The 27,960-nt window shown below is 40.5% G+C and overlaps 1 protein-coding gene across 2 annotated transcripts in view; it reads right to left on the reverse strand.

Moving 5' to 3' along the window:
* Nucleotides 1-3,191: 3,191 nt before the first annotated feature.
* LOC128737498 (uncharacterized) overlaps nt 3,192-27,960 on the reverse strand; it is a 37,652-nt gene continuing 12,883 nt past the window's right edge. Inside the window, exon 2 of one of the 2 annotated variants that reach the window (XR_008412035.1) lies at nt 3,192-3,953. The gene's annotated coding sequence lies outside the window, so the exon portion shown is untranslated. Of the gene's footprint in view, nt 3,954-10,844; nt 11,133-27,960 lie in introns of those variants that run through there. The other variant, XR_008412036.1, reaches the window with a different exon arrangement.

Here is a 27,960-nt window from a genome sequence, read left to right on the forward strand (position 1 = left end):
CGGAAGACCCATAAATCACGCTGTGTACAAGTTCAATGAAATCGACACCTTCGCATCGATCTCGCTCTGTTCCATGAGTTGCGATAGCTGGTGGGTGCCACCGATGCGATGCCGTGGTGACTGTCGGTCAAATCACGATTCGAAGGTTCATTCTTTCGAACCTCGAAATCGAATGATGAATTACTTTCAGTGCCGCGCTGAAAGCTTCCATGATAGTAGTACAGTTGTTTTGCTTTCCAATTAGGCAGCTCAGTCCTGCCGGATGCCATAATTTGTAAAGACTCTTAAAAATTATTAAAGAAACGACCACACATATTTAATCTGATGTTAAACCAAACAGAATTATAATTTAAATTTAAAAAATCACTTTATCGACCTTTTCAATTTCTTACATTGAAATTGTACGGCATTAGATCAAACTCTCTAAAAGAAACCATTCACTGCAGCAGCAGTTACCTGTTTCAAGATAATCCTTGACCAATTTAATACACTTCGCACACACTTTTTTGCAGACCGCAATAATCCAAAGAAGAAATAAAATCCGATAAGCCCAGTCGGCGGTTGGCTTTGCAACTGCATCGACCAGCGTCGTTGACTGGTGAATTCGTCGCACAAAATGTGCAGAAATTTGTGCACTTTGCCCGGCCGAAAAGGATGCCGGCGCACCAGCCTGCCTGACTTGAGCTTCAGCAGCCTGACTCAGGTAGAGGTACCTACCTGACCAACAAGATCGTCCTTATTAGGCAATGGACGCGCGACGCGCAATCTCTTGTGTGCGCTGGGCTGGAAAGTCACTGACGTGACGACGCAAACAATGTTGACCTTGTTGTGCCGTTTTTTATGGTTTATGCCTACGGTTGAATAATAATAATAATAATGGACGAAGAACAATCGACGATGACGACGCTGCAGTGCCTCCCGATTGCGTCGAGTGAAGGCCTTTTGCTGACTAGTACAGTATAACATTTCCACACGGCAAAGTAAAACTGTAACAGGAAGTCCAAAAATGGAAACAAAATTCGAATTTTCCACTCTACGGAGGTGTTCGCAAGGTTGGTTTCTGCTTTCCGTGGTCGACGTAGGCAACTTACCGATGTAGTTAATGAAAAATGTTGTTATTGCACTTACGATGAGCATTTTGAAGGATTTTTTTAATCTTAACACCGATAACTGAAAAATTTTGATCTACGATTACATTTTACGGGAAAGTAGAGGGCCATTCAAAAAAATTAAAAACAAGGCTAACAAAGAGTTGCTAAAATTTAAGCGCTAATAACTCAGTGACTTGCTAATCGATTTCAATATTTTTGCCCCACTCGATTGAATCTGACTTTTAGGCGTGCGCTTTCAGAAAAATTGCCGAATGACACGGGTGTATTCCGTATATAACTTTTTCAAATTCTGCATGAAGGAGACGGTACTGTCAAATGAATGTGAATTGAGTCAAAGTGATTGTGCCATCTCAGGTCAAGAGCAACAAAATTGACAGACAGATTAGATTAGACCAAACATTCAGCACGGCATTTAATGAAAGAATTATTTTGAAGCGCAGAAAAATGAGCATAACAAACGCTGTCAGCAGTTCAGTAGTCATTAGGGCGCCAATGGAATGTATGGGAAAAAATTAAGCTCCGATTTTTGAACTTGCGTACAAGTCAAACTTTGACGGCTGCGCGACACCAGTTAATTAAGTTCGATTGTGCTGAAATTTGGCATAGGGTGTTTTTTCATGATAATGAACATTTTGCAGGCTGTCTTGTTAAAATCCATTTTCATTGGGACCCTAGTAGTCATGTCCATGGGCTGACAGATGAAAGAATACTACCAGGGATAAAACTGTATGCGCTGAATGCGTTTTAAATTCGTCTTTATGTAAGGCCTTTTTTTCGAGCACTTAGTCTAGTCGTTAGTTTGCAAGCGGTCCAATTGATTCAGTTTGAAAATACATCGCTTGTAAGGTGAGCCGGAAAACCTGCACGTGACCTAAACACAAATGGCCGTATCAAGAAATCATCGAAACTCGGATAGAGAAACAACAAATGGCTTAGTAGATCGAATGGCCGAAATACGAATGGCCGAAAAACACCGGCCTCTGACTGACGGTGACTGTTTCGAACTCGAAAAAGTTTACAATCCCGAGAAAAAAAAAGATTTTCGGTAGAGATTTTAGTGGAATTCGAAAAGATCGAAGCATCCTGGCCGATGCTTGGTGGAATTATCGTTACATTAGATGTAAATACGAAAAACACATATAACGAACAAAAGGAAACACTAATCTCGCCCACGTGTCAGTATACAAAGCACACCGAATACTATTTGTACAAAAATTGATTACAAGATTATTCACCTTTAGCCTCGTTCGACAGGAAGGGAGCAAATAGCGTCAACTGCGGCACAAATATCGGAAAATAGAAAATGAAAAACCTTCTACAGAACAACGCAGCGCGATGTAGATCCATTAGCTGTCTCTCTCTCTCTGAATGGTTTTGTTTGTAGGTAGACCAACCAATTCCGCCGTATCGTATGGCTTCTTCCCTTCTTTCAGACGAAGTCCAATATTGAACGGAGAAAGCATTTATTAATTTCTAAAAATAACAATCGACTTTCCAGCACTGGCACAGCAGCTCCTCTCACACCATTAATGAAGCCTCGGCCGTGGTATGGCATGGCATGGTGTAGCACCATCGTCGGCGACAACCACGCCGCCGGTTGAAGCCTCCTTCGTCATCCGAGGGTGGTGTGCTATTTTATGCCATCCTACTACGGTCGTTCCAGGTCGATCGACTGAATGACGTTAACAGCAAGGCGCTTCAGCTAGCTTGCTTCAGTTTCAGGACACACTCGACGAAACTCCGCTTCCGTACGCCACGGATACACTGACTAGGTGGAAGACAATACTGCTCAGGCCGGGCAACGTGATATGGTGCATCAATTAAAATGTCAGAACATTAATTTCACTGCTTCCAACCCGACGGAGGCGATGTTGCAATTGAGCCAAGAGGAAAATTGTGTACCTCTTCGACGTGCTTGCCATCCATTGCGGTTATTTCGAAATTTTATTGAGCCTTACCTCGTCAAGTCAATAAAGCCCACATCTTCTTTGTTTGTGTTCAGCTCAATCAACTTTCTAAGGTTGAGAGAAATGGGAGAGACATTTTTACGGTAAGATTGCGTTCAATTTTTTTGCGTAAGTTCTAAGCAGACATTTTATTACACCATAATACTATTTGATTTCGTTCAAAAATTAGCTTGCGACGTCAATGACAATGAAAAGAAAATCATGATTATAAAGAAGATGTCTTCACGTACAAAACAAATAGAACACAAGTGTGATCCCTGGGGAACCCACCCGCCGGTGCTTTCAAATCAAACTGCAAGCAAAATTTAATTTGTTTTTTGCACACCCAAATTTACAAACACGAATTGTAGGATGTTCATAGTCTGTGGCCATTTTTCCTCGGAAGAACAGGTTGACTCGGTATCATCCACAAGTCATTTTGTATGACAAAATTCAGAGCACACGAATGAACCATATCCTCACTAGATTATACAGTATAATCCACTTTGACGTGACCTAATCTGCTTGAGAGCTCAATCTTTTCACGAATGTGTGTACTCTTGTCAGATGCAATATTCAAACGGTGGTGGTACACTTGGAAGCATAATACCGACAGTCTCTCTCATATAAAATTGATGTTTTTTACGCCTCCAAGAATGCTGTGTATATTAGTGTGTACAAAAGTGTTTGCGGTGTGGTGCGAAAGACACTTCCAATCAAGTCTGCAGACTTTTCATCCCAGAAAATGTCCGTCATACAAGTCTGCCATTTGCCGACGTTCGTTGGTTGCATCGTACTGTCTGAATGCTTATTTGAACCTGACCCAGTAGTGTATTTTTGCCTTTTCATGTAGTTACCGTTGATAGCGTTGTAAAACTTTCACCATGATGTTTACCTAGAAAAGGAAAACAGAGATAACAAAAACATAGATTAGATATGTGTACAACAGCACAACCAAACGAAAACAGAATAACCAAATTATTTTGGGTTAATATAGAAAAAACTTTCTGGTTAACAATAACATCACATTAATAAAATTGTCAATATTAACAGACAAAACAACTGTAGTTCAATGTTTCAATAAAACCGTAGCGCTTTTCTTAAATCAAAACATTCAAACAAGTAAAAGTTTTAGCTTAGATAAGCTTATAAAATGCCACTAATTGCATTCTGCTGTAAATTCGATTGTAATCCTCGTGTGCCTATGTTAGACCCCCGACTAAATAAATGGACGAAAATTCCGGACGTTCCCGCAAACGAGCCGAGACTCAATTTGTAGGATTCCTTTATTGTTTACGTGCCTTGTCAGTAGTTGGATGGGACCGTTTTTCTGCTACAGTATTTGCGTACACAGCCATAGCCACTACTGTTCATATGCTGGGTAGAAAATGGGAGGAATAATGAAAATTTCGGCCGGTAGCTGCCACCGCCGGAACGGAACTATTGGCATGCAAAATCTGTTACCAACCGATGTGAGATATACATTTCCAGTGAACCAGACCAACCGGATCGCAGCCTCATCTGCATGTTGACACGTATTGCTTATTCTCAATATATATATATATATAAAATAATATTGAACCCGTTTTTGTAGATACTTTTTTGTAATATCTTTTTGAACTGTTTCTAGATGTAATATAATTTTTCAGATACATTTTTCAGTCATACAAAAATAATATTGTCGCATGCGAAGTGTGTGATGCATATACGGGGAATCATAAAATTGGGAGAATAAAACAAAATTAAGTATTAGACTACCTAATATAACGGGCGACCGTAGTTTAGTAAGTAAAACATTCGGTATGCATTTATGCAGTGTCCCAAGATAGGTCTGCATAGTAAATTGAGCGCAAGACGACCTGTTCATTCGCGGTAGTCGACCTGTTCATTCGCGGTAGTCGACAGAAGCTTTAAAACATAGAGTCGCACCAGATCCCTGTGACGACAGTTGTCAGCAGAAACCACTTCCGATAGTGGCGCTAATAGAAATTGACAACAAGTTTTCAAGCAAAGTTTATACGGGACACAGTATGGGCAGTATGACGAATGCAACGTATTGTTTCGTCTCTTTAGTTAATCGTAAAACATAAGGGTATCAATAATCAGAGTTTTTCCTATCAACCGTTGCCAATAAAAGAAAAAACGAACGTCTTTCACTATCTACATCCCACATGCAACAAATTTTCTTATATATACAACCGTATGATTGCGTGATTCTTACAGCTGCTGTCAAATTTGACGTAAAATCGAACCAGCATGTCTGGTTCAAAGGGCTTCAACGGGAATCCGTCGCCCAAGCCCAAAAACCGACTGCTTAAAATATTATTATTGTGAATTAAATGTAATACATTATAAGAATTGACCTAATTTCCCATCTGCTACCTTAGTATCTCTATAATTGCCCGTAATCATTGTAGAATTCTCCTTCGGTATCCAAATCGGGTCTGGTATCCCGCTTACATCCCCTTGCTAACCCTAAGCTCCCGGCCGACCCAGTCAATTTGACATTTTTCGGAGAGATTTATGATAGTTGTGATAAATAATAGGGATGAGTCCCAGAATCGTCTATTAATTATCAGAGATCCCCGTACTGGCCTATACGGAATAAAAGCAGTTTTTGAACAACGCAACAGTCACATTTGGTAAATTTTTACCCCGAGTCCCACTTGAAATCAGAATAGTATTTTGACGTATACCCACATGCAGAAATAAACGTGACCGCTGTTCATTTACTGATTAGTTAATTTACAATTAATTAGCCCCACAATACGGCAAGGTTCAGTTTTATCGTAGGGAAAACTTAATAAGTTAATTCTGATAAAAATGGTGTTTGTGGGCTTTCTCAAGCAAAGATTTTAAACGTAGGGCTACGTCTTACGACAAGGTTTGGGCTAGGGTGTCATTCCGTAAAATCAAAAAATGTAAGCGTCACGAAAATAGGACAGATTTTGAATGCTTATAGCACTGCCCTCTGCCAATCATGAATCATGGATTTTTATGGTTTAGATACCGATCCACTCATAATAGATGGAACAGTTATGTGATTTTTATAATAACTTTCTTTTTCAATCACAAATTAGTGAAAATTAACGAAAAGTTTCAAGATTAAATATCCGCATACATTTTCTTCGTGACTGCTTTGCTTCACAGGCAGGGACGACAATTAAGTAAACCATCTGTTTACTGTGATTTCGATTACTTTCTTTTTAGAAAAAAAGTGACGAATCCCCCTCCTCCCAGTCCTCCCTACGACGTTCAGACCTATACTAATTTAATCTGTGCTTGGGAAGTACGCCAGAAAAGTGATATAGACCTCCTTTTGTAACAAAATTGTTTAACGCCGCGATAAACCTAGACCAGTTTGATGTCTATTTTTTATTGCATGCCAGAAGGGCACTGGGTTCAAAAATGCCACTGCAACGGTCATGTCTGTGCTGGATTCTTGATTCCAATTTGATATCCTAAAAGTGAATAGGTGTACGAGCATCCCCATCTTTCACCTGATTGTATCCACATACTGCAAGAATTCATTCAAAACTGATGTCTATTATGAAAATGGGGTTGACGGAATATTCACGTCTGTGACATGATGTAGTAATTTACAAAGTAAGGAAGAAATACCGACTGGCTGATACGAAAATAGACTTTAGGTGCTTAATATACTGATTTACAATTAGTTGCACGCAATTGTTTACAAACAGTCGATTGTGAAATAACTGAAAAACTGTTACAAAGAACTATTAATGTGCAGAGGACGTTAGCTAATTGATAATTTTAATTCGTTGTTCGTATGTTAGTTGAAAGGGAATTATATTTCAAAATAAACTGTCACAATAAATAGTGCTGTATATTAACTACAGTAATGACCCGATTTTGTCACCCCCATGATGAATTTAGGGGTGACAAAAACGGGACAGTGACAAAATCGGGTATTTTTTCAATTTTATATTTTTTTGCAGATAACTTAGAACGAACTACATATATTTCATTCTGATCACTTTTAGGACCTTTCGCACTTCCTTCTACCTCTCTGTGGACATTTGTCACCTGTGCTGTGAGGTCCCACAGGTATGAAAACACGCGTTTATTAATTGCCCCGAAATGGTTGATTATACTGGTTGACTATGTTCAGAGAAATGTCACAGCGTAAAAAGCTCTTTCTTATGGTATGAACGATTCTTTGATTAACCCCCCTAAAAGTAAGATAGAAAATTTATTTTTCTAGCAGTAAGAGGTAGAGCAAAACAATGTTCTACAAAACTTTTGAGAAGATTATTATAAAGAACTTTGCCAAAGAAAGTGACCTTCTAGCTATTTTAGTTGTGGAGATAAGAAACAACTTTTGTGGAAACTCCACGAAAATCAACACAGTTCTTTTCACAGTGTTTTAACACATTTGACATATTTGAAAATGATTTTCAAACTAAGCTTTTGATAAATCAAAAGCGTGACAAAATCGGGTAAAAAACGTGACAAAATCGGGGGTGACAAAATCGGGTCAAAAACGTGACAAAATCGGGAGTGACAAAATCGGGGAGTGACAAAATCGGGTTACCACTGTATTTGCATGAATATTGACGAATGTGAACTAGTATTTATTATTTAATTAATTTTTCCGTTCAGCCATAAGTTGTGCGTCCAATAACAAATATTTTAAGTTTTGAGCAAGATCTTTGAACCAGCCAACATTCGTTTCAAGCCAGTTACCTAAAGTTGACTAGTGCTACAAGTCAAAGTCACACAACAATTTTCAAAATGCGATTTCGCCGCCAATCAAGAGAAGTGTAATTTGTTGCTTGGTGAAACTCTTAGTGGAACTACAAGCTCCAAGAAACGGATAAAATTGATATAGAGAGCACGGGCATTTAGGAAATTTAAACTCGTCTTCTTGTATCAAATTTATAGGAATGCTTCAGAGCAGTGCTATTAATATTCATCAGCATAACGTTCAAACTTCTGGATTATCAGTCTACCTTGCATTGAAAATCTGCTTGCTTTGATCAAACGTACATAATAACTATATACAGCAAGCATGAACTTCATGCACGAGAATATACAATATCAGCGCCCTGTGATATTGTAACAAACTGATATTCACGTTTGAGCAGTGAAAATCAATAAAAAAAATTTATGTTGTTATTTAGCATCTATTGCGTTCAGCTGCTGGACATACGATTTTTCTTTTCATTTACTGCATTTAAAAATTTTTTTTTCCTGAAGTGAATATCACCTTGTGGATTTGAAAATCACTTTCTCCTGTTCTATTTTCACGATATATTGAACTTGTATACTACGATGAAAATCACTGTGCAGTTGTACATACGAAACTCAGAGGCATAAAAAACAATGTATGCTAAGAAAAAAGATTTTCTGTTTTGTTTGAAATTCGGTGATAATTAAAGGCCCTGCTTCAGAGCATTTATTACAATACTAGTCGAGCCCGAATCTTACGATCCGGAAAATATAAATGTCTGTTCAGAATTCCGAAGACTGCGGATACATTCCATTGGCCAGTGTTTGCGAAGATGTTTAATCTTTGTATTAGTTCTTTGAGTTCTTATATTGCATAATATAGCTCTAAAAGAGTCATAGCCGGAAACAAACAAATAGTTTTTATGGTCGTATTGGATTTTATTTAACTGAATAAAAACTTCTGGCTGTTTGCAACATTTATGTAGTCTGATTAGAATAAAATGCTGCTTAGAAAATTCTTGATAGTTTACTATCATTAACTTATTTTTTAAAATTTTGCGACTTGGTTCGGGCTAATTTAACATCGGCCATATGATATCGCGACAAGCAATCGAGTTGAGCAGGCGAGTATAGCAGTCGAATCAAGCAATCGAGTCGAGCAGTTGGGCCGAGCAGTCGAGTCGAACAGTCAAGTCGAGCAGTCAAATCGGGCAGTCTAGTCGAGCAACTGCTTAAATTCAAGCTGTTCAGTCAAGCAGTCCGGACGAGCAGTTGAATCGAGAGGACGAGTCGAGCAGCCAAGTCGAGCAGTTAAATCAAGCAGTTGAGTCAAGAAGTCAAATCGAACTGTTCAGTCGAGCAGTTCAGTTGAGCAGTCCAGTCGAGCAATCAAATCGAACAGTCTAATCGAACAGTCTAATCGACCAGTCCAGTCGAGCAGTCTAGTCAACCAGTTGAGCAATCGAGCAGTCCAGCAGTCTACCAGTGATGTGACTGAGAATACAACCCATTGCTACGGAAACATGACGTCCTGTCAGGGACCTGGTTTTAGTTAGCGATAAGCCTCTTATGACGTCCTGTCAGAGACCTGGTTTTCGATACAGACATAAGCGTCTTATATAAATAGATTATATAAATAGATAGTTGTAACCCGCGCGTCACCTCGCGTCTAACGGATCATTGTGGTTAGGTTTTGCTCATGCTTACCGCTAGATGGACACTAAAGCCCCGCGTGGCATATTTAGAGTAAACTTTAAGGCTGATACAGATTACACGTCCTAATTTCTTGCCGTTCCGTTGTTGTTAACGGTTAATCTGAACCGGTCTTTTTAGGTGCACAGTTTGACAGTCGGTCATAGACGTTCGTCGAGAGTGTTTGACAGAACATGTCTATGCTGGAGCCATCTGTGAAATTTTTTAGCTTTTTCAATGATCCATTGAGAGCAAATTGGAGGCACGCTATGTAACTCTATGAGGTGCAACTACATTACTTTTGCTCGTCTTGAATGTAATCTGGTATGATTGGTTTGAGTCTTTGCTTAATGTGGGCGTTTATTACCACGAAAATACATATCGCGCCCCTCGTTTTGGCGACAGACATAAGCCTCTTATATAAATAGATAGTAAATTAAAAATTTGCTTGGCAAACATTTGTAAAATGTCAAGCTTTGTCGAATTAAACCTGCATTCGTAGTCCTACGTGAGCCCGTCGTTCGTGCCCCTAGACACAAATCTTCACATTTTTTTTCGCGTGGGTGTTCAGCATCGCTTGTCTTCGTGCCTCGTCCGTTGCAAAAATCGACGACGTTTTTACGACGTAGAGACAATCGTACAGCTATAAATTAGAGCTAGCAGTATGGAATATTAGATTGGAGCAAAGCCTAGGTGCTACATTCCGTTATTCTGTTTTTATACGAGACTTCGCAGCCAGCTGTTAGAGTGCAGGATAATTGCAGGGCCAGTTGCTACGATCCTATTTATTGACTCTAACAGCCCCTTCCAGTCGGGATTCGAACATACGACGACTGGCTTATTAGACCAGCATCATTCCTCGAGGCCAACTGGGAGGCTTTAGATTGGACTACCGAGGACGTAAAGTAAGTAATCTAAGATATAACAAATATTAGCTCGTGGCCGTTGAAGTGTTGACCAAGAAGGCCGCGAATGACGCGCGCTGTGACAAAAAACTGAATCTGAGCAAAAATTTCGTGCAGAAGGTTCTAGGTTCAGATTCCAAATCGTAACGTAAAATTAGAATATGGTCACGAAAACCCGTACCAGGAAGTTATACGATCAAAAGCTAACAAAACCACACTGTTGCATTACGGAAACGGACTTCAACCAAGTTTCGGGGAGTTAGTATTTCACTGTTAAGAATAAGTTTGGTGTTCTAGAGAATCTCCGTAAACAGTAAATTCTTGATTTGGAAGGCAATCTGTAATTCCAATCCGAGCTCGTGGACAACATCATGGGCGGGATTAATGTCAAAGTACGGGCATTCGAATATGGAGGCGAAAAAAAGTTAAGATGATGAAATTATATTTGATCACTTTAATCATTCAATACTATGAATATTTGATAGCAATCAGACAACATTCCAACAAATTCTGTTCTGTTCTAAGTTCTGTTGTAAATCTAAGCTTGTTTGGCATGGTTGGTCTTCTCACTTAAGGCTGACGACGTTGGAAGAGCTGGAAACCGCTAGCCTGTGAACACGGCGACGGCAGGACGAGCAAATGCGAAATTCTACATTCAGTGATGCTGCTTCGGCGTATCCAATTGCAGATCTCTCGAACATTTAGTGTCCTTAAACGGCCGTAGGCATCGGATAGTATGAAATCTGCTTTTTAGTTCCATTGTTGTTAAAGTCACAAAAAAAAATCTGCAAAAAATAGCCACAAAAATTAATACATAATGGAATTTAATCTGAAAAAATGTTTTCTTTTTCTTCAATTTCTTTATGCCAGCACAATGCCGAATGCAGTGGACATTTTTTGCAGCTTCTAAACCACTGCGTTTGCACTGAGGAAAATCAAACATGATACTCGTTTGATGTGCCCAGTCCAAACAATGTCAAACTGGTAACACCATCAAGAAACACTACTGCCTTTTTTAATTATGTAAACAGATGACAATCACCTCAACGAAAACGTAACTAGTTTATTGCAAGATCTGAAGAAAATTACAAGTTGTAGGTAATTGAAATACGCGGATCAGTGAAGGGATCCTTATATATGCTATGGTTGAACTTAATGGAACATTTTCATCTCTCTGCTAATCTGATGAAAAAATTCACATGGTAATCAATCTGCATAATATATGCGTTTCCTTTTCCATCCCAAGCGCTATGGATGATACATTATATCTTTTTTGTCCATGTTTCATCAACTAGCAAATTGCAACTCAGCTCCATATCGCGCAAGTCAATTTGAAATGTAAATGATTTGTGTTAATTTGATTATTTCAGTTCCTCCCCTGTCGGATGGGAAATTGAAAGTTTTTTTTTTTGGTTTCGCTACCAGCCGGTGGTTGCAACTTGCTTAACCACAATCAAAGCGATGCAATCGATACTTCTACCCGCTTTGCTGGTCCAACGTACTCATACATACGAGTGCATGGAACACCCGGGGCCCACAAGTTCCGACTAGTCACGTGCCGGTAATTTAGGTTACTGGAGCTACATCAAAACCGCACTGCAACCTACTGGAGCCAAGAAAACAACGGCAAGCAACTCCCCTGCTGGAGAACAAGAAAAAAAAATCGATGAAACAAACTGTGCGATGGACCATATCGATGGTAAAAGGTGGTGATCATGTTTCAGCGTAAATCTTTGCCGCCACAACTCAGCGAACGGTTCGAGGCTGATCTTTGATTGATTCCCATATATCATGGTTGGATCAAAATAATCAGGTGAACGTTGGATTACTCAGCTGTTAAACATATGTAGCGTTGAAATAGACGTTCGTTTTTGACAACGCTTTTCTTTAATGTGGGCTTATCATGTTTGAAAGAGGAAAACTATTGATACTGTTATACGATGAACATCAGTTGCTGTTAATCCACAGATAAATCTCATTAATCAAGTAAACTAGCGCTACTTGACGTGCTTGGAATGAAATAAAATTTAGTAAACCATCATACAGCACAAAACTTAACCAGAGCCCAGAAAATAGACATTTGCGGACTTATTGCTTTTCAGAAAAATTCCCTCACACCACCTGTCGGGTCGCACATTTCAAATTCAACAATCACTAAGCCTTTGCGCGTCAGCCACTGTGTGTGGAGCGGCAGCGTGCTTGGAATCAATCCTTTTTCAGACCGACGTGCATTCAGGTGGAAACAATCATTCTTGCAAAGTCGGCCGGGACAAGTTTCATCGCCGTTCCACACTCGAAAACGAACCGACCGAACCGAACGAACGAAATCAATAAATTTTATACTTGACGTCGCGCTTTATTCAGCTGCTATATGATAAATGGGCAAGTCGCCCAATCAAAACTTTTATTCGCTTTTCGGAGGTGGGCTGCATTTCTAAACAGCCAATATATTAACAAGGAATGTACGGTCTAATAAGATAGACTTGTTCGAAGGGGTGTGCACGTAGGTTTTCCTGAAAGCTAGACAAATAGTAACACCTTCATTTTGCAGCGCGCCTTCAGCAGTGGGCGCATCACTTATTGCAAACTAGCTGTTAGCAGCAATCACCACCGCATACCTTTCGTGGTATCAAGATAAACGTAGCAACAACAGACACAAAAATGCCAACAAACGATTGTGGAAGATTCGATTACCATCGGAGCGTACCTGATCCGTGGCCTGAGACGGTTGCGGCTGCGGCTGCTGCTGCATCATTGCAAGTGTTTTACCATTTCACAAACGATTTATCAACGATGTCAATGAGGCAATTACTCATTGGGGTTGCCTGCTGTCCGCTTTCTTGGCTTGCGCCAACCTGTTCCAACCGGCACGGCAGCTGGAACGGTCGAACACACAATTGATGGCCGTGGTCCGTGGATGGCCCACGCATGAACTTGATTTGCATGGATGCACGCTTTTTCCTTGCACGCAGCAGGCTGAATGAATGGTTGGAAGCTGTAAATTGTTTTTTTTCCTTCTGCTGTTACTTCCACCGAAGTGACTCATTAATCTTAGTGGTTTGCACTAAGATTCTGTGATTTAATGTGTTTCTTTTTGTTGAGTTCTTTTGATTGTAAAGAAGTATAGAATAAGCTTGGTACGCAGCGGGATTATTGAAAATTCACATAATAAATTAATGAGAATTACGTGATCATCTTCACGACGTTCATGACGATCTTCGACAATCATCGCACTAATAAAGGAGGTGTAACAATAAAATAGTGGCTATAAAACCGAAAAGGGTGCAATATATATTTTTATTGTCCCATGATAAATTGTAATAAAAATGATCTACCTCAAAGAAATGTAATTGCTCTTTATCCACATCCATTATGAATTCAAAAATTGGAATGATAGGAAACTTATTCTAGCAATAATCTTCTATTTTGGAAAGGGAAGAAGTGTCTGATGCGAAGAATGATCAATTGGATGAACTGAACAAAAACGATATAGACCAAAAGTTCACATCGCCAAATCGGGTTGTGCAATGGCAGGTGGGGTTTGTACCCACGCTCTTTCGGTTGGTACCCGAATGTTTTACTCACTAAACTACTGGTCTACTGGTAAGGTTTTTATAACCGAAGTTTTTGAAGCGTCTTAGTAGAAAACGAATGGTTGGTAAATGATTGGATAATGCATAAAACGGACCCCATTGTGATCCCTAGCCTCTTATCTAGCAACTCCTACCCCTACCTCCACGTGGTACCAGCCGGAATACGAGCAACCTTAGCGGAGATCGTGTAACCAACCCCGGTGGAAACTAAGGTCGTATACTAACAGGGGAGGAGGCACAGTGTTGTCTCGACACTGAAAGATGGCAGCCCCATCCCGAGACTCGGTAGCGTAAGCCCTAGTACGGCTACCTATCTAAACCAAAAAAAACTTACAAGGGTCAATCTTCTCGGAATATTCGGCATGGACCAAGGCGACGAAATAAGGACATGGAATGGAGACTTGGTACTTGGAACTGCAAATCGCTAAATTTCGTTGGTGGCGACATCGTGGCACTGCAGGAGATCTGTCGCAAAGGAGAGAGGGTGTGGAGGATCCGTGGCGACAAAGCCCAATTTTTCCAGAGTGGTGGAGCGACCAACGAGCTGGGAACGGGCTTTGTAGTGTTGGGCAAAATGCAGGATCGTGTAATGGACTGGAAAGCGATCAACGAGAGGATGTGTGTGTTGAGGATAAAAGCCGATTTCTTCAATTATACCATCATAAACGTGCCTTGTCCACACGAAGGTAGACCCGACGACGAGAAGGAAGGGTTCTATGCGCAGCTGGAGGCAACATACGACAGCTGCTCACCACAGGGCATCAAGATCGTCATCGGGAATATGAACGCCCAAATCGGCAGGGAAGCAATGTATACATCGGTGATCGAGCCTCATAGCCTGCACACCGACACGTACGATAACGACCAGCGATGCATCAACTTTGTGGCTTCCCGAGGCTTGGTGATCAAAAGCACCTTCTTTCCCCAAAAAGATATCTACAAGGCCACCTGGAGATCACCTGACCAAATCGACGATATTCTCATCACCAACGTACGCTCCCTACGGAGTGCAGTTATTGACTCGGACCACTACCTAGTAGCAGTACATGTGCGCTCAAAACTATCGACGGTTTATACCTCGCGACAAAGTCGCCCTCCTCGACTAAACATTCGGCAACTAGACAACCCGCGAACAGCCGAAAACTACGCGCGCGTACTGGATGAAGCTCTGCCTTCCTCTGTGGAGCTGAGCTAGATGCTTCGACCCTCGAAAACGGATGGATACGCTCGGTCGTCAACGTGGTCGCAACCGCAGTGCTAGGTGTGGAAACCTCGAGTGCACGAAATGATTGGTTTGACGGGGAATGCCAAGAAGCGATAGAGAGGAAAAAAAGAGCTTGGGAAAACTATCTAAGCATATCCACGTCGGAGAATTTGGCCAAGTATCGACGAGCGAGGAATGAGTTGACCACGATCCTGAGGAGGAAAAAGTCCCAGAAGGAGGACAGAGATCGTGACGAGCTTGAACAACTATTCCGGGCTAATGACACCCGCAAGTTTTACGAGAAGGTGATCCAAACTTGCAAGGCCCACACACCAAAACACGACATGTGTAGGGACGAGGAAGGGGATCTAATCACAAACGAATGCGAGGTCGACAGGTGGAAGCAGTTCTTCGATGAGCACCTCAACGGCGACATAGCAGCAGGTGACGCAATGGAAGTTAACCTCGGAGTACCTACAAACGACAACAGCGTACCGGCTCCCGATCTCGAAGAGATCTGACGAGAAATTGGTCTGCTGAAGAATAATAGAGCTGCCGGAAAGGATCGACTCCCTGCAGAACTCTACAAAAATGGCCAAGAACCGCTAGCAACAGCTACGGCACTTCACAGTCTGATTTCAAGGATTTGGGAAGAAGAGAAACTACCGGAGGAGTGCATGGAAGGCGTAGCCTGTCCTATCTACAAAAAAGGGCGACCGGACTGACTGCTGTAACTTCCGCGGCATTACGCTGGTCAACGCCGCCTACACGGTGCTCTCCCAGATTTTGTTGCCTCATTTATCCCCAACAGCAAGAGAATTCGTGGGGCACTATCAGGCGGGCTTTATGGGGGTCCGTGCTACCACGGATCAAATTTTTACTCTCCGACAAATCCTTCAGAAATGTTGAGAGTACAACGTACCCATGCATCATATTTTCGTGGATTTCAGAGCAGCATACGATACCGTTGAACACGAACTGCTATGGCAGATAATGCACGAGTACGGTTTTCGGGACAAACTGACGCAGCTGATCAAAGCTACTCTGGACCGAGTGATGTGCTGCGTGCGCGTTTCGGGGACACTCTCAAGTCCTTTCGAATCGCGCAGAGCGTTACGGCAAGGGGATGGACTGTCCTGTATGTTATTCAATATCGCTATTGAAGGTGTGATCCGGCGAGCGGGCATCGAAACGAGAGGAACGATCTTCAGTAAGAGTAGCCAACTCCTAGCCTTCGCAGACGACCTCGATATCATTACTAGAAACCGTGGGACGGCGGAGGCAATCTACGCCAGACTAAAAACGGAGGCTAGGAGGATAGGGTTACAAATCAATGCGTTGAAAACCAAATATATGGTAGGAAGAGGCTCCCGAGAAAGTAACGTTTGCCTCCTACGGACAGTGACTATTGACGGCGATGAACTAAAAGTGGTTGATGAGTTCGTATATTTGGAATCTCTGGTCATCGCCGACAATAATACGAGTAAGGAGATCCAACGACGCATTCAAGCTGGAAATCGAGCCTACTTTTTCCTCCGCAAGACGTTTCGATCTAGGAGCATACGCCGCCGCACAAAGCTGACGATGTACAAAACGCTAATAAGACCGGTAGTCCTCTACGGACTTGAAACCGTAACTTTGCTTACGGAAGACATACGTGCACTTGCCGTTTTTGAACGAAAGGTGTTGCGGACTATTTTTGGCGGAGTGCAAACGGAAAGCGGAGAGTGGCGGAAACGTATGAATCACGAGCTACAGGCACTGCAAGGAGAAATTCCCATCGTATACCTGGCGAAAGTTGGGAGACTACGATGGGCCGGCCACGTCGCAAGGATGCCGGACGACTGTGTAGTGAAATCCGTTCTCTTCAAGAACCCCACCGGCACCAGGAATAGAGGGGCTCAACGTGCTAGATGGCTCGACCAGGTTGAAGCCGACTTGCGTGTGTTGAGACGCGCAACGAATTGGCGACGAGTAGCCCAGGACCGAGTACAATGGAGAGGAATTTTTGATACGGCCAGAGCCATCCTGGCTGAATAAGTAAGTAAAAAGTAGTAGAAAACGAAACCTGAAATTAAAGAAAAGAAGAATGCTTGCATAGTTCGAAAACAGACACTGATGAAGCTTGCAATTCGTAGACGAAATACGTATCAGTCGGGAAACAATATTAATATAATAGTAGAATTTGGAAAAAGTTTCTTTATTTTTTTTAATTTTAAAAATGTATACTTTTTACAATTATTCGACAAGTTTTGTAATTAGCGCGGTTTTACGCAGTTTTCGGAATTTACGTTGCTGTGCTCTGCGTGGCTATTTTAACGCGTATGTTTGAAATTTCCAACGGCTTTAACGCGAATTACGAAATTTACACCGCTCTCATGCAAATTCCAAAAATTATCCGTTTTTTTAACATGTTTTATGGCATGTAGAAACGAAATACCATGCGTTTCCTCCTTAGCATTACCGCTGCTTTATTACTTTTTTAAATTGTACCTCAAAAGCAAACAATTATACAGTACTGAAGGCCATTACAAATATTTTTTAAAGTTTTTGTCCTTCCGATGCTAGATGTATGTGTGTGCATTGCGTACGAATGGTTAGACTGGAATGATCAAAACTAGATGTCAGGCTATCTAATATAGGGTGTCGTGTGCTGGTAGTTTAACTGTCAAAACACTTGGGCGCAAGCCGAGAGAGTATGGGTTAGAGTCCCACTCAGCAATTGAACTACGCAATATATTTTTGACCCCATATCGAACTTTCGCAGTTTCTTCCCACCAAACGCTCCTCCATATTTAATATAAAAGTTGAGTTTACGTTGACCCGCGAGTCAGAGACAAGCACAACAAAAAGACAAATTCCATTTTCGCTTGAACTACCTGTCTTCACTTGCAGGTTCGTACATCAATTTTCCCTTCATAATAAATATGTATTTCAAATTGAAGTTCGCTCCGGGTATTAGTCGGATTCCAATACAAACTTTTGGTGTGACGCCATTGTCGTTATATCACTATTTGGTCAAATTTCGGGTTGGATCAGAAAAAACAATTCATCTCCAGAAAAGACAGCAACTTTTCTGAAGACACTCCTTTTAATAAATTTCTTCGGTCACTTTGCCTCGTCATAGTCATAGAGGAACGGGGCCTTCCCACGAAACCCCGCGCTGAAAACCGCGGCTAACGGGCTAACACGCTGGCAGACGAACAGCGTTCACACGCAGTACCTTGTAAGTCGGAAGGGCCTGCATAGTGTCGTCGTCCTGCCAGTAAACATAAAGTTAGATTAAACTTCTCGGTCGGTGGTTTCTACAGTAGGTGTAGGAAGAGGCACAACTTGTGTCTAAAAATATCCCAACCCATGTCGCTACTTTAATAAGGGGGGTTGTGCAGACTCCTTTTGTCCAGCGCCTCTATGGTTCAAAGGTACACGGGTACCAGCGAACCACACGCCCTGGCGGGTGTTGTGGGTTCAAATCCGCGCATAATCTCTGATTATAGCTCGGTTCGATTCATGCACCATCCAGCATTGGACAAAAGGTAGGAGTCACAACGACAACTTGTTAAGCGTTAATATTAATATATGCCTGACCGCATTTCAAGGTCATGACTAGAATCACGAGGTTTGGTCAAAAAAAGTACACTGAAGTCGTTTTTTATGCGGTTTTTACGCGACTATTTTTACGCTAATTTCGGAATTTACGCGGTTTTTTTTACGCGATTTTCGGAATTTACGTGTTTTTTGTACGCGAATTTTGGAATTTACGAGGTTTTTTTATGCGATTGTCGGAATTTACGCGAATGTGCTCAAATCGTCTATTTTTTCGCGTAGTGTTGCAAACTACAAAGTTTTTTTACATGAAATTTTGGTTTTTTACGCGAATTTCGGAATTACGCGGTTTTTTCACGCGAATTTCGGAATTTGCACGTTTTTTTTACGAGATTTTCGGAATTTACGCGGTTTTTTACACGAATTTCAGAATTTACGCGGTTTTTATTTACGCGGGACGTATCCTTCGCGAAAAAAGCGACTTGAGTGTATCGTGTTTGATGTTAAATAAGCATCTGAAAACTGCACGAACTCATACATCACGCATAGCACACTAGATTACCGCGTGCGCCGAACACAATGTGACACGTATGAAAAACGACAGCAACAACATTTTTTATAAATTTAGGATTCGTCTCCACTTTTGCTTGCATGATCCTGCAAAACTCAAGCCGCTTAGGTTTATTCACAGGCAGCAGCTCTTAAGCCTGTAATGTGGAAAGGGTGCATTTTTACCTGGTTTAGCACGCTCCACACCTTCAGGGTGAAATGGGGCTGAGCCGCAATTTGTCTTGCGCTTGTCATGAGATCACCGCTTAGTTGGTTTCGAGGTACGATGTTGGCCTAACGAGCCAGTCGCCGTATGTTCGAATCTCGGCCAAGCGGTGCTGCTAGATAGAGTCAGTAGGATTGTTGCACTAGCCCCGTAACTGTCCTGTACTCTAATAGCCGGCTGGAAAGTCTGTCGATAAAGAAGGGTCAAGTCTTAGAAAGACGTTTAAGCCCAAGGCTTTGCTTTTATTTTGAGATCATTTCCCACGATCAGACACTTATTTCAAAGCTTTTTGCTTCTAAAAAGTTACTAAATTTCATGAAGTAGGGGGTTTAAGAGTAATTTGCAGTGCAAAATTTTCTCAGTTTTCGGATGAATTAGCGAAAACTAAAAATGTTTAGTAACTCTGTAACGATTGAGATTTGACTATGTGCACAGAAGAATTTTTTTCGTCAAATGTGGTACTCTATCACCTCCTAAAATATCTGCACTAAGCTACCCAACACCCTGTGTAATTATTTCTTGAACTTTTGATCAATTGAAAGGCGCATTTTATGCTAATTTTCACGATGTAAAAGTCAATAACTTGAGATTCCACTGAACTACATTCAACATTTTTTCTTCACAAGAGAGATATTTTTACAAAAACTGCGATGGCTTGATGTTTGTTCACTTTTTTCTAGTTTGAACGAATTGAACAGCCTTTTATCCCAAATTGCACAGCCGAGAAAATTGGATTGGAAAGTCGTTGATTACTTTTGCAATCAAACATCCGGCCATCGTATTTCGTCGGACGTTAAAATAGTTTTCTTTCAAATGAAAATGATCGATTTTATCCCAGTAGTTTCCAAAGACATTGACCTTTTCATCTATGTACAACGAGAAAAAGAATGTAAAATGCTTTTCATTTGGTCGAAACACCAAGAAATAGACGCGTGCTGCAAACAAATGCTATATCTAGGCAATTCTTACAAAATATTTTTCCTTTGACATCATAACATCCAGTTTTAGCCCAATGGGATTTGGAGATATTAGACCGTGTTACTTTACAAACTAATGGTTTCGATGGGATGTCGGAATATCCGTGCTCTGTATAGAAAGTGTAACAAATTTATTCCAAGTCGGTCCAATTAATAGCACATTAACCTTTTCTGTCAATGACCGAGTAAACATGGCATGTTCGTTGTCTATAAGCATTTTTTCGTGAATTTACTAACGGGCCCATGTTCCCGGATACAGACAACAACAACGACCGTAGAAATGCAAAGCTCGATCATCGTTTTTTTATCTGTTAACATTCTTTTTTCTGTACATACAAACAAAATTAGCCTCATTAGCGTTTTATCAATGGCACAACGACCATTAGTGACGACCTGATTCGGTTAGGTTCTCACCAGCTATTTTATTATCTAACTGTGTCCCCGCTCGTTCCCGTACAATCAATTCGCAGCCACGCTAAGCCGAAATGGCTTGGCATAAGCCAATAAGTACGCTGACGTACACGGGGTAAAGCAACTCATGGTACATATTAGCATACGAAGCGCGTGAGTCCCAATGAGCTTCCACACACTTTTTGGGGATCCGCGCGCTCTGCTGTTGGCTGTGGTTGACGGAGAGACGGACGGACGGTAATGAACTGGAAATGACCGACAGACCGACCGATGTCACGCCAGCCATCATGGTCGGTCCGGCCGCTAGTGATTCGTTCATTCGGTCTAACTGTTTCGAAGCAAATCAGTCAATCCGGGTGTGAAATGGATTGACAGTTGGCAGCCAGTTACTACTAGGACTAGACCAGACTGAGACTGGGACCGGTACTGGTACACGTGCGAAATTTAATCGCTAGATATCTCGTTTCGCGCTGCTGCTGGTATGGCCTTGTGAGCGATTATTTTACGACATGCCAGAGGAAAAAGCCACTCGATCAATGTTCTGATTTATTACTTTTACTTGCAGTTTGAAATTATAAGGCATGGAATATTTTCCTACGAGTAAACGTTTTTCCACTTCAGATAACCTAGCAGGTAAATCATGGTTTATCTGTCAGTCTCTATAGCGAAATTCCTTTCTCCACAGCGCAGAAGACATTTGATAGGAAAGAAACTCCGAAACAGGTTTAACTATAATAGCTGTTGTTTTCCTTACCGTCTCTGCCACACAAAAGCTTATTTGCATTCCATTTGTCTCCCTTTGCACACCTGATGATGCTGATGCTTGTGCCATCGGTTTCAGCTGATCACCGCCGCATCGCACACCGGTAAGAATAAGGTACAGCCGAAAGGCGAATCGACGCGCTATCCCGGAGGCTACCACCAGCCACTGCGCATGTGATGGTCATGGTCACGCCACGACGGACGGCGGAATATTTGCTGCTCATTCGGGCTGTCTCACGCCTATTTACCAAGCACAGGCCAACAATCAGGTTTTTAATGCGAATACTCACCTTCGAAGAAAGTGGTTTACTGCATCATGTCACTCTGTAGTGGACCGGTTCTTTTTTTAGCACCAATAGCAATCAGTTTTATTATTGGGCTGTCCGATGACTCATGCCAACATCGGTATATTGAAACTAAGGTCATATAAAATAGTTGTATCGTTTCAAAATATGACAAAAGCCAAATAATAACAAGTCACGACCAAACTGTTGACATGGTAATCAATATGTACTAAAAATACCTTCTTTAATCAATTCCTTTAAACAATTGCGACGATACATTGTTGATTGTTTTTTTTCTTACTCTGTTTTGATACGTTTCGTACCAAAATAAAACATCACGGATATCGTCAATCACTCGTACGTCATTCCGGTGCTACTGTCTCTAGATGTTTCAATTGAACACAGAAAAACCGCTTACGGCTCACAACAAAAGACCATGTGCATTGTAGCGAAACTCACGGTTCAAAATTTAATTATGTGCGATTTGCTAATTTCATTACAGGTTCTTCCACTGCCGGCAGGCAGACAAACGGACACGAACTGTCACGCCTTCACAGACACGGTAACCTTGAACGCGTAGGAACAGCCCGGAAAAGGATTACAAGTACGTAGATATCTACGTACCTATATTGCATGCAGCAAGACAGCCAGCCAGCCGGCCAGCCAATTGTCTCACCTTCGATGAGGATTTCGTTTTGGGTTTGCTGGAGGATGAATGTCAAGTGTAACAATACTCGCGTGAACATTGCCAATGCAGATTGAGCTGTATATCGAGCACGACCGCCGGATAACAGGCAGTCAGTTGGATTTAATAATTGGAGCCCACCAGCTGCCAAGGCGAAACGCTGATTGCTGCTTATAAGCGAATAATTTCGAGTTGGCGAGCCAAAAACTTATCTAAGACAGCAGTGACAGTCTCCCCCTCAATGACGACGGTTGCCCACTAGGCCAGTCCAAATCTCGAAAATAATTGATACGAATCTGAGACGGCTTTTGATTGTGGCGTTGTCATCTCTTGGTTTATGCTGTTGTCTACACTTTTGCTCACAAAACCAATCCACCGGCAACGACAAGGGATATTTTGTTTCTGAAAGCTTTGCTGTATTATTCGTGATTTCAATGATTTTACGTTAAGCTTTCTAGTAAAAAATTATACGATAAAAGTATAAAACATAAAAACATACACTTACAGTTTATTCTAGTATATATTTTGTAAGCACCAACACTGCGACCAACATTTTGATCTACCGTTTTATCGTCCAGGCGCTTTTCTGGATTCCGCACTTTGTTTATTGCAATATTGCTATTAAGTAAGCGAACTGTTTATTCGCCGTACTTGAATGTCGGGGTATTTAATCTTTATTCTATCGTGTCTTTACTACTTTTCAATACCAATCTTACTCCTTACCACGAAAGAGAAACTAGTTTTAATTTGGACCTTGGACAAAAGCCTTCATTACGGGGTATGAAATGGGGAAGGCAAATGAGCGTCCAATATAGCTCTAGCCATCCCAAGCCCCTACCTAGCGCCTCCACGTGGCCATACCTGGTAATGCTCTATTGAGTAGCCAAGCTAGGAGGTGCGTTGCTGGGTGGTTCCCGGCTGCCTAGTCTCAAAACCGCGGTTTTGGGCAGACGGCGGAGCCACACGGCCTAGCTAATAGGTAAGCCTAATAAGTTATTTTAATTATTTTTTTCGTTTTAGCTTATGAAGCATCTCCTGCTATATAGTAAAAACTGGCCAAAACGAGTTTTAATACTGCACATGGATACCAGAATGAAAAATTAAATTAACTTTTAAAAATTAAAACTAAATAAGAAGCATTTATGGAACCCAAAGGACGCTACTCTATTCCATACGAAGGACTGCTGGTGAGATTGTTCTATTTTTATCATTTATACCACATTTCATCTTAATATCATATCATATATTAACAGTATTATTATTGATATCATAAATGTGGAAGGCTGGATGACGGAGTGGATTGCCAACCTGAATCCTTAAGGTCTGAAGCAAATATGGCACTTCTCAATTCAAAACAAACAAATCATCACGTGGGTTAAAGTTGGTATAGCGAAATTGATTATTACATGGAAGGATCCTAATGCTGGAAGGCGACTCTTATAACCCCGGAATGCGCACAAGTGCCTCTGCTTGTGGGTCCGCCCAATCCCTTTTGGCCCTTCTGTAACAGCATTAGTGTGAAATTCATTTGATAATCAAATTTGGATCTACTGTAATTCTACCCACATACATTGGCAAGTCCTTGAAATGATGGTGGCTTTCCCCTACTACTACTACTACTACTACTACTGGACAAAAGCCTTCATTACGCTCCTCGCGTCTGTAATAACAGTCATATAAATATGCCCGGCAAGAGGCTTCATTGTTGTTCAATTCAGAGTTCAACACACTAGAAGAAGCATGAGCATACATTCATGTTAAGACAGGCGATTTTAGGTCCAACTTCAAGTATAATTTCAGGTCCGATTTCAAATCCAAGTTCAAGTTTAGTTTCAAGTGCAATTTAAAATCAATTCATTTTCATTTTCAAGTCCAATTTTATGTTAAAAGATGATGGGAAACTCCAAAGAAAAATCATAATATAATGTTTTGTCATATCAAACTTTTTTGGAATATTTTTTTCTTGTTTGTCAATTTCTAATGTTACCGTCATCCGGGGCGAGATTGTGCCAAAAAAGCATATATTTTTGTTCTTTAGCTCAGTATGCACACCCCCTTCTAGGGGGTGACATTGTGCCAAAAACATAAAGTTAGGCTAGAAACCTAAACAGTGAACATTAGCATGTTTATAAACAATACACATAAATATCAGTATAAAGTAGTTCACATGGGGCCGTCCATGAACTAAGTGGACTATTAGCGGTAGGGGGTCGGCCAAAAACAACGCATCATACAAAAAGTATGAACGAAAATAACCCGGAGAGGTCTGACATAACTAGAAACGAGTTCGTAGTCAATGGACAGCCTTTATATAGCCAGTAGCGTTTCTAGGGTTAACAAGGGGGAGATATATGAAGGGGTGTATCCTAAGAGGGCATACTCTCCTGCCACAAAAGACGATCATTAAGACTGTCGCAGTGGCCTTTTAACCCAATGCCCTTCTGGCATACAAAAAAAAAGAGGGCATACCAATTTGATCATTTAACAAAAGTATAATATATTCGTCTTATATTAGTGTTTATTCAAAGTATTTGAAATTTCCAGAGAAAAAGTAAAAATTAGTTTAAATTATTTGGCAGACCCATGATGCTGTTTGCTCCAAAATGGATGATGCAATCTAATCTGTCAAAATATTGTGCCCAATACTAAAGAATGTGAGTGGGCTGGTGTATACTGACGTATTTTTGTTGTGTATGTGAAATCCACAAATTGGATCGATCATTATGGCTTGGCACAATCTCACCCCCGTGAAGCTCGAAAAGTACGAAGTTTCGAAAAATATTATTTTCGTAATCAAAACTTATCCAACGCATAACAACGTTTCAATACATTGTAAATGATTAGTTAATATACCTTCAAGATAGCAAGTTGATGCGATTTCTTGTTTGAGTTGGTTTATGCGGGACATTTTTTACAAGCGTTATTTCCGCGTATTTTTTATCGCGAACTTTGAAACCCTGTTTAGGCTAAATAGTTTGCTAATATTATTTGTGTTCCATTCTAAGTTATGAATAAATATGTTATGTTCATCATCATTTTGAATTTAGGTCACCAGTTTCTATAGATATAATAAAATTTCACAAATAAACATTTTTGGTTTTTGGCACAATCTCACCCCCGCACAGTGGCGCTCCTCCATACAAAGCTTGGCCAAAAGTCAAAAGTTACTCCAAATCGGCTGAAAATAACATCTTTAACTAATTTTGGGTCACTAATTTCAAATTCGGGATCAAAAATCCAAAAAATATAAGCGCTCATTAGTGTGGTTCACAAAATTTAAAAAAAATTGTTTCTCTTTTTACAGTTTTAATTTTGTTTGTTGTTTTTTGGGATGGCAAATTTTGTATTTGGCTTTAGAAACATAAAAAACTTGTATCGTGATGCATTAGGGTGGTTCACAAACCATAAAAAACCTTTATCACGCCTTCATATAACACAAAGAAATCACTTCCGATATACCCTTCAAAAAAATCGAGCAAAGCGCAGAAAGCCACCCAGTTTTTCGGAAAGTAGAGAAAATTTCATGTAAGATGCATTTAACGTGGTCAACATGCTCAACTTCAGACATTTGTCAAAAATTCATTTTAACTTCAAACTATCTAAAATTTTCAGGTTAGCTTCCCAAACTATTCCAGAATATGATAAAAATATAATAATGGCACAAACTTGAAATTGGATTTTTGACTTTTGGCCAGCTTTGCGCCATAGTGCCCCGTGGCACAATCTCACCCCGGATAGCGGTAATGATAAAATTTTTTGTTGTTCCTCAGTTAAACGGTTGAAAAACTCATTTGTCTTGAATTTTTACCTAATTCGTAAAATTCGTATCTCATGAAACAAAGAACGTAAAACAAATCGAAGGAGAAAATACGGATGAGAGCACGAAGGAAAATGTGTCAAAACCTGGACAAACAAGATAGAAAAAGAGAAGAAACGCGAGAGAGTAAAACAATACAAACAGGCATGAAGAAAATAAAACGAAAGAAAAAACCTGACAGAATGAGAGGATACCACCCCGGTGGCAACTATGACGTTTGCGAACAAAATAAGTGAAGCCAACATGGGCTGGATCACTTATATGCAAGTATGCATGCAAAACAACGAATCACACGGTATTTCTGCAGCACCAGCAGTAATCTTCGCAAGGTTATCATCTGAATCAGTGACATTTTCTCTTAGTTGAAATTAAATTATAATTATTAATGAGCTGTTAATTAGTCTCTTAAAAAAGTCTTCAATTCCATATCACATAGGCTGTGAACCATTTCGCGAAATTTTTAACTTTTTGGTTAAAATTTGACAGCTTGATGGTTTTCCGAAAATAACCCTGCTCGGGAGTATGGTTAGTTTTACAGTGCGATGGCTGAGAGCCAATGAGATATGTCACAGGTGAGGAAAGAGCTTCGATGTGTTTCGCTGATTTTTCCTTGAAATTTTTTTATCAATGTATGGATGTTTAACATATAACAAATTTGTTTATTCAACCCGAAATGAAATGAGATAAATTTTATCTATCAAACAGGAGCAAATGAACACCAAAAATTCATCTAATCAATGTTGCTATTCATCGATAAAAGTGCTGATTCGGTTCGAAACACACTCAAAGGTGATTCCATAACGTCAAATTCTCTGGCAATGCTTTTCTAGCTGAGAATTATTTAATGAGAGTGAGCGAAAAGCGAATTACCACTCACTCTTTTTCATGCAATGATTTGATCGCTAGTGATGCCAATCAAAAACGAATACCTCGCGTTTTGACTCATCGCGATGAGTAGCTATGATTGATCAATTTTGGAAAACAGGCAAAATCGCTATCGGATATTGAATTATACCGTCAAAAAAACATGTACCTAACATTTATGTTGGTTTTTCAGTTCGACTATTAGCACCTGAGATACTTGGAATATACATTTTTGCGACATAATACATAAATGCATTTCAAAACATCAACGTTCTTCTACACCCAGAAGACTTTCAATCGCATAAAATTACTTTAACATGCTATTCATAATTTTTCAACATTCACGTTGAGTGCAGTATAAATCTTTTTTTTGTGACAATGACAAGCACCAGGATCAAATTTTGAACAGTAGCCGACGATATTTTTATTATCAACCTTCATCGTTAGTCACACAAGAAGAAGATGTATTATTTTTCATAGCTTCGAACCTTCGAAGCACCAATTAATAATAATAATATTGCACCAGGTTTGCATTTCATTGAAAATAAATCTTGAAACCATTTTGTTTGTCCGTGTGCCGCTTGAAGTTACTGGTTGTGTATGGCGTTGCGAGTATATGTTAACGTTTGACAAGTTCATAATTATTATATGTGATAGGAATAACGTTTTATATTTGAACAAGCAATATTTCTTTT

The sequence above is a fragment of the Sabethes cyaneus genome, chromosome 2 (assembly GCF_943734655.1).
Source record: "Sabethes cyaneus chromosome 2, idSabCyanKW18_F2, whole genome shotgun sequence".
NCBI lineage: Eukaryota > Metazoa > Arthropoda > Insecta > Diptera > Culicidae > Sabethes > Sabethes cyaneus.